General features: G+C 48.2%; 1 long non-coding RNA gene across 1 annotated transcript; it reads right to left on the bottom strand.

Annotated features, from left to right (window-relative positions):
• Positions 1–11807: 11807 nt before the first annotated feature.
• On the bottom strand, positions 11808–13235 carry LOC142740564 (uncharacterized). Its single transcript, XR_012880783.1, has 3 exons — positions 13108–13235; positions 12209–12275; positions 11808–12010 (listed from the first exon to the last, which is right to left on the bottom strand). It is a non-coding gene; the product is annotated as an uncharacterized LOC142740564 (long non-coding RNA).
• Between the last annotated feature and the right edge of the window lie 275 nt (positions 13236–13510).

Consider the following 13510-nt stretch of genomic DNA (forward strand, 5'->3'; position numbering starts at 1 on the left):
TGTTGTGAATGCAGCGGGAATTGCACCTGACCCAGATAAGATCAAAGCCATACAGGAGTGGGCCGTTCCGCAGAACACCACGGAAACCCGAGCCTATCTCGGATTGGTCGGTTACTATCGGAGGTACATCCGAGACTTCTCAAAAATTGCAAGTCCCCTGAATCAACTCCTCTGTGGACAACCCACACAAAAGAAGGGGAGCCGAAGCCCCAGTATAGTGGAGCAATGGCAGGAGCCACAGCAAGCGGCATTCGAAGCGCTGAAGACACGGCTGGTGACAGCCCCCATCCTCGCGTTTGCAGACTTCACCCAGCCATTCCGGCTCTACACTGACGCTAGTTTGAAGGGACTGGGAGCAGTCCTGGCCCAACAGCAAGGAGACGTGGAGCGCGTCATCGCCTATGGTAGCCGTAGCTTGCGCCCATCAGAACGTAACCCAACCAATTACAGCTCGTTCAGGCTCGAGTTATTGGCCATCGTATGGGCCGTGACCAAACGGTTTGCCAAATACCTGGTCGGAAGTCAAGTGGAAATTTACACGGATAACAATCCCTTGGCGTATCTTGGGACGGCAAAGCTGGGGGCGATGGAACAACGATGGATAGCCTGACTGGCCCGATTCAACTATACCATTCGTTACAAGCCCGGTAAGAACCATACCAACGCCGATGCACTCTCCCGACAGCCGTGTGAGACCCCGGTCGGAGAGGTGGACGATGAACGAGAAGAAATAGAGATACCCCCACTACGCGTGGTTCATCCTCCAATGCAGCAGCAATCGGTAGTGACAGCAATACAAGGGATTGAGGATCTTGCTGAGATGTATGATAGAGGCGAGTGGGAGAAGCGGCAACAGCAAGACCCGGACATCCAAATAATCGCCAAATGGGTACGTCAGCAGGAAAGGCCCACGGCAGCCGAACGAACCAGGTTGTCAGCACCAGCTAAAGCATTAGCTCGGCAGTTGGAACGACTAGAATACCATGATGGAGTATTGTATAGAAGGGTGTGGGCACCACGGGAATCTCGCGACATATGGCAGTTGGTTTTGCCCATCGCAGACGTCAAACCCGTGTGCAAGTGGATGCACGAGAACCGAGGTCATTTTGCGGTGGAAAAGACTGTACAGATCGTCAGGAATCACTTCTATGCTCCAAACCTGGAAGAAATAATGAGAGATGTCTACAAGGAATGCACAGAGTGTGTCGTACACAAGGCGACAGAACAGTCGGAAGGGCCCATGACTATCGTGACGGGTGAGCCACTAGAACTACTGACGGTAGACTTCTTAACAATCCAAGAAGTCACCTCGGGGCACCGATATGCGTTAGTATGCTTGGATCATTTTTCTAAATTTGCCGTGGTGATTCCTACGCGGGACCAGACTGCTCCGACGACTGCGGCGGCGTTGTGGAAGCATGTGATCCGTCCGTATGGATGTCCCAGACGCATCTTGTCGGACCAAGGAGCGAATTTCGAGTCGGATCTCTTCCGGAAGCTGTGCATCTTACATGGAATCCGAAAATCCAGGACGACCCCATATCACCCACAAGGGAATGGGGCTTGTGAAAGGTTCAATCGCACCTTGCTGGGGCTATTAAAGACCATCGGAGACGAAAGACAAGAATGGTGGCCTGAGTATGTGGACGACCTGGTATGGGCCTATAACAACACTGTGCATCGAGCTACCGGGTATACCCCATATCAATTGATGTTCGGCCGACCGAGCCGGGTTCCGTTGGATCTTCTGTTAGGGACGCCGGATGTTGAAGTCCACCGATCCCCCTCCCAATGGGTCCAAGAACATCAACGGCGGTTGAGTGCAGCGAAGGGCGAAATGGAGAAAGCTCGACCCACAGAGAGCCTACCCCCTTTGGAAGAACGACAGCGAGCATTTCATACTGGAGATCGAGTGTTGGTGCGGAATCGCAGGGCAGCACGTGGCCGTAAGTTGGAGCCCCGATGGGAGAGACACCCATATGTGGTGATCAAACGCGTCGACCCCGGGCTTCCTGTGTATGAAGTGCGACCTGAGGGTGACCAGGGACCGAGCAGAAGGCTGCATCGCAACCTGTTGCGGCCCTGTACCTTCCTGACACCTGAATTGATGACGACCTTGGGGCCCGAAGAACCGCGGGGTGCTCCACCCACGAGTACTGACGGAGATTGGTGGTTGATGGTCCCAGCAAATGACCCTGGTGTCACCTGGGAATCACGACTAACAGAGACAGAGCGCCCGACGGAGTGTGTGGAAACCCCTGCAACAGAAGTGAATCGTGGATTGCGGTATCCTCAGAGATGTAATCGCAACCGACAGCCGGCTTATTTGCAAGATTATGAAGTTTAGTGCCGAGGACTGCACTTGACAACCGGGTGGGAAGTGTAAGGGGTGCACTTACCTGTCCTCTTGGAGGGGGAACCCTGCAGGAAATCACCGCCGGTCTTTGGCACAGGAGTCGGGCGGAGGAGCGTCCTGGTCGCCATGGAAACGGCCGCGGTGCCGACGGCCATCGCAGACGCTCCAGCAGAGAGAGAGAAGGAAATCAGGAGGAGGAGGGGCCGTGACGGGAGCAAGAGGGATGACAGAGGAGGAGAGTGTGTGCGCGCGGGAAGGAGAAAGCAAGCGAGAGAGTGCGCCAAAAAGGAGGGGGCGGAGCAAGCGAGTGGCGCGAAGAAGAGGGAGGGAGAGAGCAGTAGTGAGGGGGTGAAGAAGGAGCAGTACGGAGAGGGAACAAGAGAGAAGAGGTGTACTGCGAAGTGAGAGGTGCAGGAAGGCACCGGAATAGAGAAGGCAGGAGCCTGACAGCACGTGGGCTCTCAGCTGCAGCCTCAGAATAGAGGAAGAAGGACAGCACGGGTGTCTGAGGAAATCCAGGAGGAGGACAGAGGACCGGCCAAAGCACAAGGAGTGTGCCAACAGCCACAGGTACCGTGCCCAGACCTTAAGACCCCTAACCAAGAACTAGATTCCCGCCATGACCAAAGTGCCCGTGTCCTAGTCCGTGACCGTTTCTGGCAGGACGTCCCTCGCTAACTACCGCCACCTTACTCCCACCTTACTCCCAAAAGAATAGTCTCAAAAGGGACAAACAACACTTTCTGAGAAAGGCCCAAAGGCAGAGGACTTGCTATCTCATTCACCGCGTGTCACTTTTGCATGGAACTGTTATAGATAAAGCACCGCGTGTCACTCTTGCATGAAACTGTTATAGATAAAGCACCGCGTGTCACTCTTGCATGGAACTGTTATAGATAAAGCACCACGTGTCACTCTTGCATGGAACTGTTATAGATAAAGCACCGCATGTAACCCTTGCATGGAACTGTTATAGCTAGAGCACCGCATGTAATACTTGCATGGAACTGTTGTTTATGAATCTTGTAATAGGAGCAGACAGAAGGAACGGTCGGGTTGACGGGACTTTGTTGGACTATTAGCTGGACTTCGTGTAACCCTTAGCGTCAGCCCGCCAGTTCAGTTGCATCCTAGGGGGTCCACCGTTCGGACTACCGACTGAGGAGAGAGAGGGTTGTCATGAAAGGTAGCGGATAGCTCCGCAAGGACCCGTGACGGTGCTAGTAGGTACGTTAGTCGCTGATTCCCACGACGCGATCCGTGGGCCGAGAGTGTGACTCTTACCCTTGGATAGGCTGTCAGTAGTGGGTAGCTCCCGCCGTGACTGACAGCGGCGTATCTTTAGCCAAGACGGCAACGTGGGGTCAGGCATAACCTCTCTCCGGGGGACTTCCAGCGGGATCGAAGTCCTCAACCTCAGGATTCCTGTCTGCTCCATAAAGAAGAAGTTGTTGTTATTTGCTCGCTACAGTAAAGAAGTTACCCAAAAGGCGGTGTGTCTTGTTCATTTAATTCCTATCGCGGTAGTCCCTCCTACACACTGAAAACCATTGAAAAAGTGAAATTAAAGTTTCTTGACAAAGTATTCAATGTATTTAACCCCTTCGAGCTCAGCAACGTAATATTCCGTCGCCCTGACCGCCCCGTTCGCGCTCAGCGACGGAATATTATGTCGCAGGGAAAATGCATCGCCATTTTCCACCGGCGCGTGCACGAGCTGTGACAGCTGCTGTTTCCAACAGCAGGCTATCACAGCTCAATACGCAGGTACCTATTGCGATGGTCCCGCCTCCACAATCGCCACTATTGGTCAGTCAGTGAGTAAATCGAGGGTGTGGTATAAGAAGCTGGCCGTGCACATCATACAGATGGCATTGTACAATGCGTATGTGCTACGTCGATGTGCAGGCCAGAGGGGAACTTTCCTGGAATTTCAAGAGGTGATTATCAAGAACCTAATCTTTAGGACCAAGAATAGGGAGCATCCAGTACTTCCAGAAGCGAGGCCACACGCATCGTACCAGGGAAACACTTTCCAGGAGAAGTTCCCCAAACTGGCAAGGAGGGAAAAAGTCAAAAGAGGTGCAGAGTCTGCTCAAAGAGGGGGATAAGGAGGTAAACAATATACGAATGCGACACGTGTCCCGAAAAACCAGGGCTCTGTATGAAAGATTGTTTTCGAATTTATCATACATCCCTTAATTTTTTATTTACCCTGATACACTCCGCACAGCTTATGCCCCTCATCTTTCCCTTCTGAGCCCTGCCGTGTGCCCAGGCAGCTAATAACAGCCACATGTAGGGTATTGCCGTACCCGGGAGAACCCACATTACATCTTATGGTGTGTATATATCTCCAGTGGCACATGCTGGGCACACTATATCGGGCACGGACATGCCATATATATATATAGAAAATTGCAAATCTCACTCTGCCCCATCTGCTGCGCATTATCTTTTACACAGTACCTGTGGGGTCAAAAGGCTCACTACTCCTCTAGATGAATGTCTTAAGGGGTGTAGTTTTTAAAATGGGGTCACTTCTCAGGGGTTTCAACTGTACTGGTACCTCAGGGGCTTCTGCATACATGACTTAGCACCAGAAAAACTCCAGTAGGCCAAATGGTGGTCCTTTCCTTCTGAGCCCTCCCATGGGCCCAAACGGCAGTTTATCACCACAAATGGGGTATTGCCGCACCAAGGACAAATTGGGCAACAAAATGGGGTATTTTGTTTCCTGTGAAAATAAGAAATTTTTATAAAAAATGACATCTTATTGTTCTACACACAGGTATCCAGGCTACCAGGACTACTATTATGGGTAAGGCTATCTGAGTTATTAATTTTGGGAGTATTTTACTCTAGAAAACACCCTTTGGACACTTCTGTCCTTAACAAAACAGCTCACACTCAAACAACTAACGTTATATACGCTAGCACACTGCCCTATTCATATGTCCTTAATATAAGGACTTTAAACACACCATACACTTGGTTTTCCTACTTACCTGTGTTCATATCATATAGAGTCTCCCCACTCATGTACCTTTTTAACATGTATGTTTTATATGTATTTAATAAAATTTGTTATTCTTTTCATATATATTTGGCTCTATACTCTGTTTCTTGTGCGTGTATAGGGTTTAAGTAGACTATAACAGAGAGAGTTCCCAGCATTATCATTTCCTTACCGCCCTACAACATTACGAATTATATTCACTTGGGACTGGTGTTGTTTTATTAAATTTCTTTTGATTCTCTTGATTTTTTTTGCTGTTTTTGACATTCCACTATGTTCTGCATAAAGCTTAGTGTCAGCTGTACTGTGACTTATTTATCATAACGGAGCCATACCAGGCCCTTATACACCCCATATGCTTCCCCAATAGAATCCATAAAACATAAAAGGGCCGAGCAGTGCTCCGGGGTCTTTTTGCAAATCACTCTAGCTAGAATCGCAAATGAAAACGTTCACCATATTCAGGCCCCATGCACACGACCGTGCCCGCAATCACGGCCCGCGATTGCGGGCAAGGCCGGCCGCTGACTGACAGCCGCATTTTCGGGCCGTGCTCCCATACAAAGTATGGGAGCATGGCCCGCAAAATGCGAAAGAACGGACATGTTCCATAATTCCAGGAGCATTTCCACGGCACTGACAGCCTTCCGTAGTGCTACGGAAAGGTGTCAGTGTTCAATGAAAGTGAATGGCTCCATTTTTGCTGTCGTGTGCATGGGGCCTAACCAATTGGTAAACATTTGCGGAATCAGGAGATAACACCTTTTCTCCTCCTCCTTCTTTTATGCTCTAGCCCCTCTTCCCCTGATCCAGATAGAACTTCTCCAAGGGGAGGAGGGAGAACATCTCCACATACTCATCCTTCCCTATTTGTTTCCTGACATGCTGCTTAAGATGGGCACCGATCCCTCGAAGCAGACATACACAGCCAAGTTATCCCTGTTTACCTAATTAGGTGTCTCAGTCTGGACTGAGACCGCAACCGCCTCATAACTCACCGGAAGAGGGTTAACAAGGGAAAATGTGGAAAACCGCCCACCTACCCAGACTTTACAGGAACGCCCACGCGAAAACCTGGGATGGACCCGCACCCTTCACCAGGGAACCGCCCACCATGTTCAGCAGGCACACCACTGAGTCCCTCAGGCATCTGCACACGCCTCCTGCTGTGTTACCCCACAGCCCCTAGCGGCAGGGGGCAAACCTGACCTAAACAATAATGGCACCAAGCACCAATAGTGATGCTTTTGAAAAGTATCAAAAAACTTTATTAAATATAGAGGACAAATGAATAAAAAGTGTCACACAATAGATATAGCAACATCTCCAGAGTGAAATACACAGAGTGAACACATGCCCATAACAATACGGATACATCTTATTTATAAAGTGTATAGTGCTAAGCAATATATATGAAATAAGGATATATATACCATATATAATATAAATTGTCTTTACAATACTGCAGGATGGACAAGGACATGGACAAGAAGCTAAATACAAGTAGTGATGGTCCTAGGATAGGTGCAACACATGTTCAAAAGAGTACAGCATATGAAATAACATGCCTCAATATATACCCATCTATATGACACAACCGGGATGGCGCCAACCACGACGCACGTTTCGGCACAGCCTTCATCTGGGGGTGACATCATCTCCTAACAGGTATAATATAATAATATATATATTATATAATATATTATTATATAATATAATATAAATTTCGGTATAATAATGATACAACAGTAAACTGGAGATGACCGTCCAACACTGCGAATTTAACCCCTTAATGACAATACGCCTTTTCACGGTGGTCATTAAAGGGGTTCTCTGGAAAAAACTTTATAGTCTCATGTTTACTTGATAAAGTGGTTCTGTTTCCACTAAACGCGTTGTACCTCAAAAGACCCTCTATCTCTCTTTTTTATGTATGTTTTATTATGATCTATTGTTTTAGACAATTAATTATATATATTTTTTTTCTCAAAAAAGTATTGCGCCTGGATGGTGTCTCTTTTTTACAGTGGATCCCACCTGGTTCCCACTGTTTTTATCTACCTGCTCTTACTGAAGATGTCCTCAAAACTGGCTTAATGAGATGGTAGATCGGAGAGTGACTGAGGCAGTGGAGGCAAAACAGGGCGGACCTGTTGCAGGCAGCGGCTAAGGCATCTTGGCCCCCATTGGGGGACCTCTCCAGAACTCCAGTGAAGGACCTGGGCGTGTAGACGAAGCCAAGGCAGACCCAGCAGAACCGGGTTGATGGCTTTAGGCAGGACAAGGAAGTTGATCTGTTCTGAGTGAAGGACTCCGATTTGTAACGTAAGTGGTTTCATGATAGCCACAATAGGATCGGGCAATGGTAGTCCATTTACAGAAGCAACAGCAAGGGATCTCTCTAGAAGAACTGTGGGTAGATGTAGTCGGTCTACTAAATCCTGCTGGATGAAATCTGCAGCTGCCCTGGAGTCAAAATAGGTAGAGGAGAAGTGTGATGTCTCTCCCGAGATGATGGTCACAGGAATAAATAATTTGGAAGAGGTTTTGATGTTTGGCATCATCCCACCTAGAGTTGCCTCTCTTGGAGCTGGAGTTTCCCGGCTTTTGTGGACATTGGCGCACGAAAGGGCCTTTAAGGCCGCAATACAAACACAGACCTGAAGAGCATCAGTGCTGTTTCTCCTGCTCGGACAACTTGACTCTGTCTACCTGCATTGGTTCCTCAGGTAGAGCAACAAGAGGGGGCAGTAGTGGTCTCTGGAACGAGGGTGCTAATCTGTGAAAACGTCTCTCCACCAAACCTCCTCATCGCGTTCCTGGATCCTCATGTTGACCCGGGTAGCCAACAGGATATGGGCATCCAAGGTAGGTGGGAGGTCGCGGGCTGCCAGCTCGTCCATGGTGTGTGAGGACAGTCCATGCCATAGGTCGCCACCAATGCTTCATTGTTCCATGCCAACTCTGCTGCCAGGGTACGGAAGGAGATGGCATACTCTCCTGCTGTGGACCCCCTTGCTTGAGGGTTAGCAGAGTGGCTGCTGCTAAGGATGTTCGACCCGGCTTCTTGAACACGTCACAAAAAGTCTGTAAGAACAGGGCTAAGTCCGAAAATTTGGGCCCCTGTCATTCCAGGATGGGGTTCGCCCATGCGAGGGACTTGCCAGCGAGGAGGGAAATAATGAACGCTACCTTGGCCTCATCAGAGGAGAAATGGTGAGCACGCAGTCATAGCGAGGAAAAAGAGGCAGTGCAACTGTGGATCCGGAAAACAGACACTAGGAGTATTAGGCAGTGGAATGGCAGCAGTCTCTGGGGAAGGAACAGAGGGAGTTGATCCAGTCGGGCGATGATGGAGTTTACAGCCACAAGGAGTTGATCCTGACGTGCATATAGATACAATATATACTATTGGGGTCCACCCCTTAGTAATTGCTGATGTGCATATAGGTCACGCATATCCGTCTGTATGACCTGAACTGTGGTCTTAGGCTGGCCAGCGGGTTCCATGGTCTGAGCGTACTTTCACAATCTAGGGAACATATGTAGCTGACTTTAGCTTGACTAATAACGCATTAAATACACAGTGGAAAGATCCCTTATCTTGACCTTTTCAATGACTTCTCAATGGTTATTTTTGTTTGATATCACGCTGCAACAAGTTATCAGAGTCAAGTTAAAGATGGCTACATCCGTATGTGGACCCACTAGGCCGTGGGCTCCGGCTCAGATAGGGCTAGGTGTGGCAGGTTGCGCCAGACGAAGCGGATGGCATCAGGAATGGTAGATGACACACAGACGTGGCATATCCAGCCGGCGGTACCACACGACTCTGATAAAAGGCAGGCACAGTTAGGAAACAGCAAGGGATACAGGAAATAGGATGCAGGGAACGGGAACTCTGGGATCAAGCAGGAAAATACTAAGGGACCCTTTGCAATACAAACATGGGAAAAGTACAAACAACGCTCAAGCAAGGAGTGGAAGGGCAGAGACCTTTTTATAATCCAGGGTGCACTGGGATAGGATAGAAAACTTTTAGGAAGTGCGCACGCTGGCCCTTTAAGGCACTCCTCGCACACTCCAGGAAGGGAAGGCCGCGCCAGCCGTGGTCTCTGGGGAGGTGGCCAGGAAGTTGCGGTCGCGGCCGTTCATCACAGGGTGAGCGACAGAGGTCCGCAGTCATAGCACTGAGATTTTTTTTGGTGTTGTATATATGTACTGAGCAGTGGCGTAACTACCGCCGTAGCAGCCAAAGCGACTGCTACGGGGCCCGCGGCATGAGGGGGCCCGTGTCGCCCACCGGCACGGGCCCCCACCATGGCCGGAGGCTCCGCTGGCAGCCGCTATGGCTGCTACAGCGGGACGCCACTGAACACTACGGCAGAGTAGGGAGGTATCTCCCCGCTCTGCCATTAACTGGTTCCCGACCGCTGGCTGTATTTTTACGGCCAGCGGTCAGGGTCCTTAAAACCCGAGCCATAGACTTTTTACGACTCCGGTTTTAACTTACTGCCCGCGCGATCGGGCTGCTGAATGTCGCATATCCGGCTGTCAGTGACTGCCGGGGACCCTGAGGAGAGGATAGAAGCAGCTTTCGCTGCCAGCGATCATACATGTATCCCCTATCCTGTGGATAGGGGATACATGTATTTTGTAGGACACACTGCAGGTCGCTTTTTTTGGGAGGGGGGACGCTGTATGGCGTTCCTTACAGGGGGGGAAGCTGTATGGCGTTCCCTACAGGGGGGGCTGTATGGCGTTCCCTACAGTGGGGGGCTGTATGGCGTTCCCTACAGGGGGGGGGGCTCTATGGCGTTCTCTACAGGGGGGGATGTTTGGCGTTCCCTACAGGGGGGCTGTATGGCGTTCTCTACAGGGGGGGCTGTATGGCGTTCTCTACAGGGGGGGCTGTATGGCGTTCTCTGCAGGGGGACTGTATGGCGTTCTCTACAGGGAGGGCTGTATGGCGTTAGCACTGTCCAATAAATATAAAGTAAACAGAAGAAAATACGGTCCAGCAATCCTCATGACAATGTGATGACTTTATTAGAAAAACATTTTATAAACCACACGGCATGTTGAAGTGATGATACAAGACTGCTTACGCGCTTCGAAAGCCAACTACATTCTTCGCAAATGTACGCCATCTCCTCCAAACAGTCAATTACATTAGAAGTCCAGTTCCTTGTGCTGCATGACTCGTGGACGCCCTATCCGTGGCGATATCCGTGTCCTTTCCACTGCTACTCACTTGAGTCCTGTAGGCACAAAAAACATTCTGCAAGTATCCATTGTCATCCGTGCCTGCAGATTCTGCTTTAATGATGCAACTCACTCAACTCCTTGTCTATTTCATCGTTTACTGATGCCTCTTTTAGATGCGACAGATGTATTTTTTTTTTATACTTACCAGCCTGCTTCACAGGCACCATCCCTTTTTATTAGCACCTGATCAATAAGGGGGTCCTTGCTCCACCACCATAACACTGCAATACTAAACAAAATCTTCCATAGACATCACAAAAACTAGACAAGCCTTTCCTCCCTTATGTTTCCCAACATTTCCTGGGACAAGTGTGTGTAGGTAGAAATCAACAAACATGTTTCCTGGCCCCAAACTTTACCCCCTCTGTCCAGTAAAGGATTGGCTTTCGGTATCACGCCTCCTCGCTTTTACCTTTTTACTTTATCCTGCGTAAACATTTTTTTCAGCATCTTAAACGTCTTGCCCATTAGCCCATCTATCCCCAACATCAGACCACTTATTATCATCTGACAGATCAGAATCAGACTCAACCAGCTACTGTTGCCTTCTTCTGCTTCTCTTTACATCCAGATGCGCTGCTCCTGTAATTCCAAACATTGTGCCAGTACCCCGTGTTCTAAACATTTTGGCAACCCCAAGGTGTCCCTCTCCCATGTTGAGATTATAAGGCCCTACTGGGATATTGCTGCCTTCATCGACCCTGGATCCCTGTGCAAGGATCCTGGCACTTGGCCCATCATCGTGCCATGTTCCCTCAAATTTTTGCTAGAATGATACCATTGAGGATACCTGCCTTGCTTCCTTGATGCCATTTGCTCCAAACAATCCAGTACACCCCAAGTCCAGGTCCTTGTGCTGCATGACTTGTGGGGGCTCTATACGTGGCAATATCCTGGCACCTTCCATTGCTTTCCGCTTGAGTGCTGTAAATATAAAAACATTCTGCCAGTGTCCATTATCACCTATGCCTGCAGATTATGACTGTGTAATGAAACTCACTTAAGTCCTTGTCTATTGCATCCAGGCCTTGACACATCGCAAATGTTCTTGGCAGACCAAAGCTGTCTAAAATCCCCCTACACTCCCTCACCCAATTACCTTACACCTACGTTCAGTCCCAAACTGAGCCATGTGGTCAGCATTTTGGACAAAGATACCCCTAACTTACATTATGCCTATTCCTACCAACTATCCAAGGTTCCCCACTGCTACGCCTTTCTTGGCATTTTGCCCGCTCATTACTTTTTCAATGTACAGAGCTACTGGTGGATACTGTATATAGTAACTAATGATGGACATACCGCATATAGATGAAATATTACTTCAGAGAGTCCCCCTGGCAGCAGGCAGCCGATCTCAAGAAATTCTGGAACAAAAAGTATAAACTGTGAAGATATTATGACGTGCACTTAGTATGGTTCATCATATCAACAAATATATGTTCAGCCTATTGAAAACATCAGGGAGATTGTTCCCACAGTCTTGTCATGTGTCTCTATAGGAACATTCTGGATGACATCACATTATAGAATTTCTATAGGTTGTTATTTGCTATAATACTTACATATATACAGTGGATCTTCTAGCATGTCGGCTGTCACTGGTGCCACATATTCAGATGTTATAAATGTCTGTAAAATACATAATGAGTTTAATGCACATACATAAAATAACCCCATATCTATAATGAATAATAATATATTTACATTCACACATTTCATTTTCTATCACAGGGCGAGTCCAATGCCCCTCTGCCACACAAATAACACCAGCAGTATAATGGCACATAATAGTTGGAGGACCCTGGTATAGATTTTGTATCAGGGACCAGGAGCTTATTGTTATTCTTCTATATAATCTTATCCTTAATGGAAAACTTCTAATTTGTCTTTTGTGGAGTCTTTTGGACTGGAGTAGAGAGAGTAGAAAATGGTAAATTGGATTTCTGGATTCAACAGACAAAATAATTATTAAAGGGGTTTTCTGACAGTTTCATAAACCTTAGTCTAAGCCACATATGGCTAAAAATAACAAATTGTCCCTACTCATTTTTTAAATTCCCTGTGGCTCATGCCCTGGTGGTTCTGTTGTCTTTAGTTGCTAGGCCACAGCGGTCATGTCCGTGTGGATGGCATGTCACGTGGCAGCTATTGTGTCACATCCAGGGCCGGCCTTAGGTTTATTGGTGACATGTGCAGTATCTGTGACGTCCTCCCCCTTATGATGCACCATGTAGTGTCCAAATAATTTAATCATACAGTGCCCAAATAACATCACCCAGTCAATAAACTAGGGATTGTATCTTTCTGTTTTTTTATATTATAGGTTTGGGCCCTAAATGCCGGATAGGCAGTGTAAGTTGAGGGTGCCCAGGCCATCTATGGTGGTAGTGCCCTCTTCAGTATTGACCAGTAATACACACTATTTGATCATTTAGAGATGCAGTTAATAAAATACACTGACCTTGGACTCTCCTACTGAATACATCCGACTGAATGTAGAACGTTATGTGATGTGAGGTGGAGGGCTCTGCTTAATCTTTGATCTGCCCTCCTGGGACGTGTGGTTATCATTAACTCTTATGAGGAATTAATTCTAGGAGAAAGAAAGACAATGTATTAGGACAAATCTCAATCAATGGCAACATTTCTATCTAGAACAGAGTCCAGTCCCCAACCAGTGTAAAATTACCAAAGGGGTAAATAGGATGACCGGCTGGGGTCCAGGGATTTGGGGTGGCCCACAGCTCTGGGGCTCCATACGCCCCTGAAATTGGACAAACAATAACGGCGCAGGGAGGAAGCGAAATGTCTGACCCGGTTGGTCGTCTATTAGGTGAGTATAATTTTTTATTTTATAGGAGCAA

Source organism: Rhinoderma darwinii, chromosome 2, assembly GCF_050947455.1.
Source record: "Rhinoderma darwinii isolate aRhiDar2 chromosome 2, aRhiDar2.hap1, whole genome shotgun sequence".
NCBI classification, from domain to species: Eukaryota; Metazoa; Chordata; class Amphibia; order Anura; family Rhinodermatidae; genus Rhinoderma; species Rhinoderma darwinii.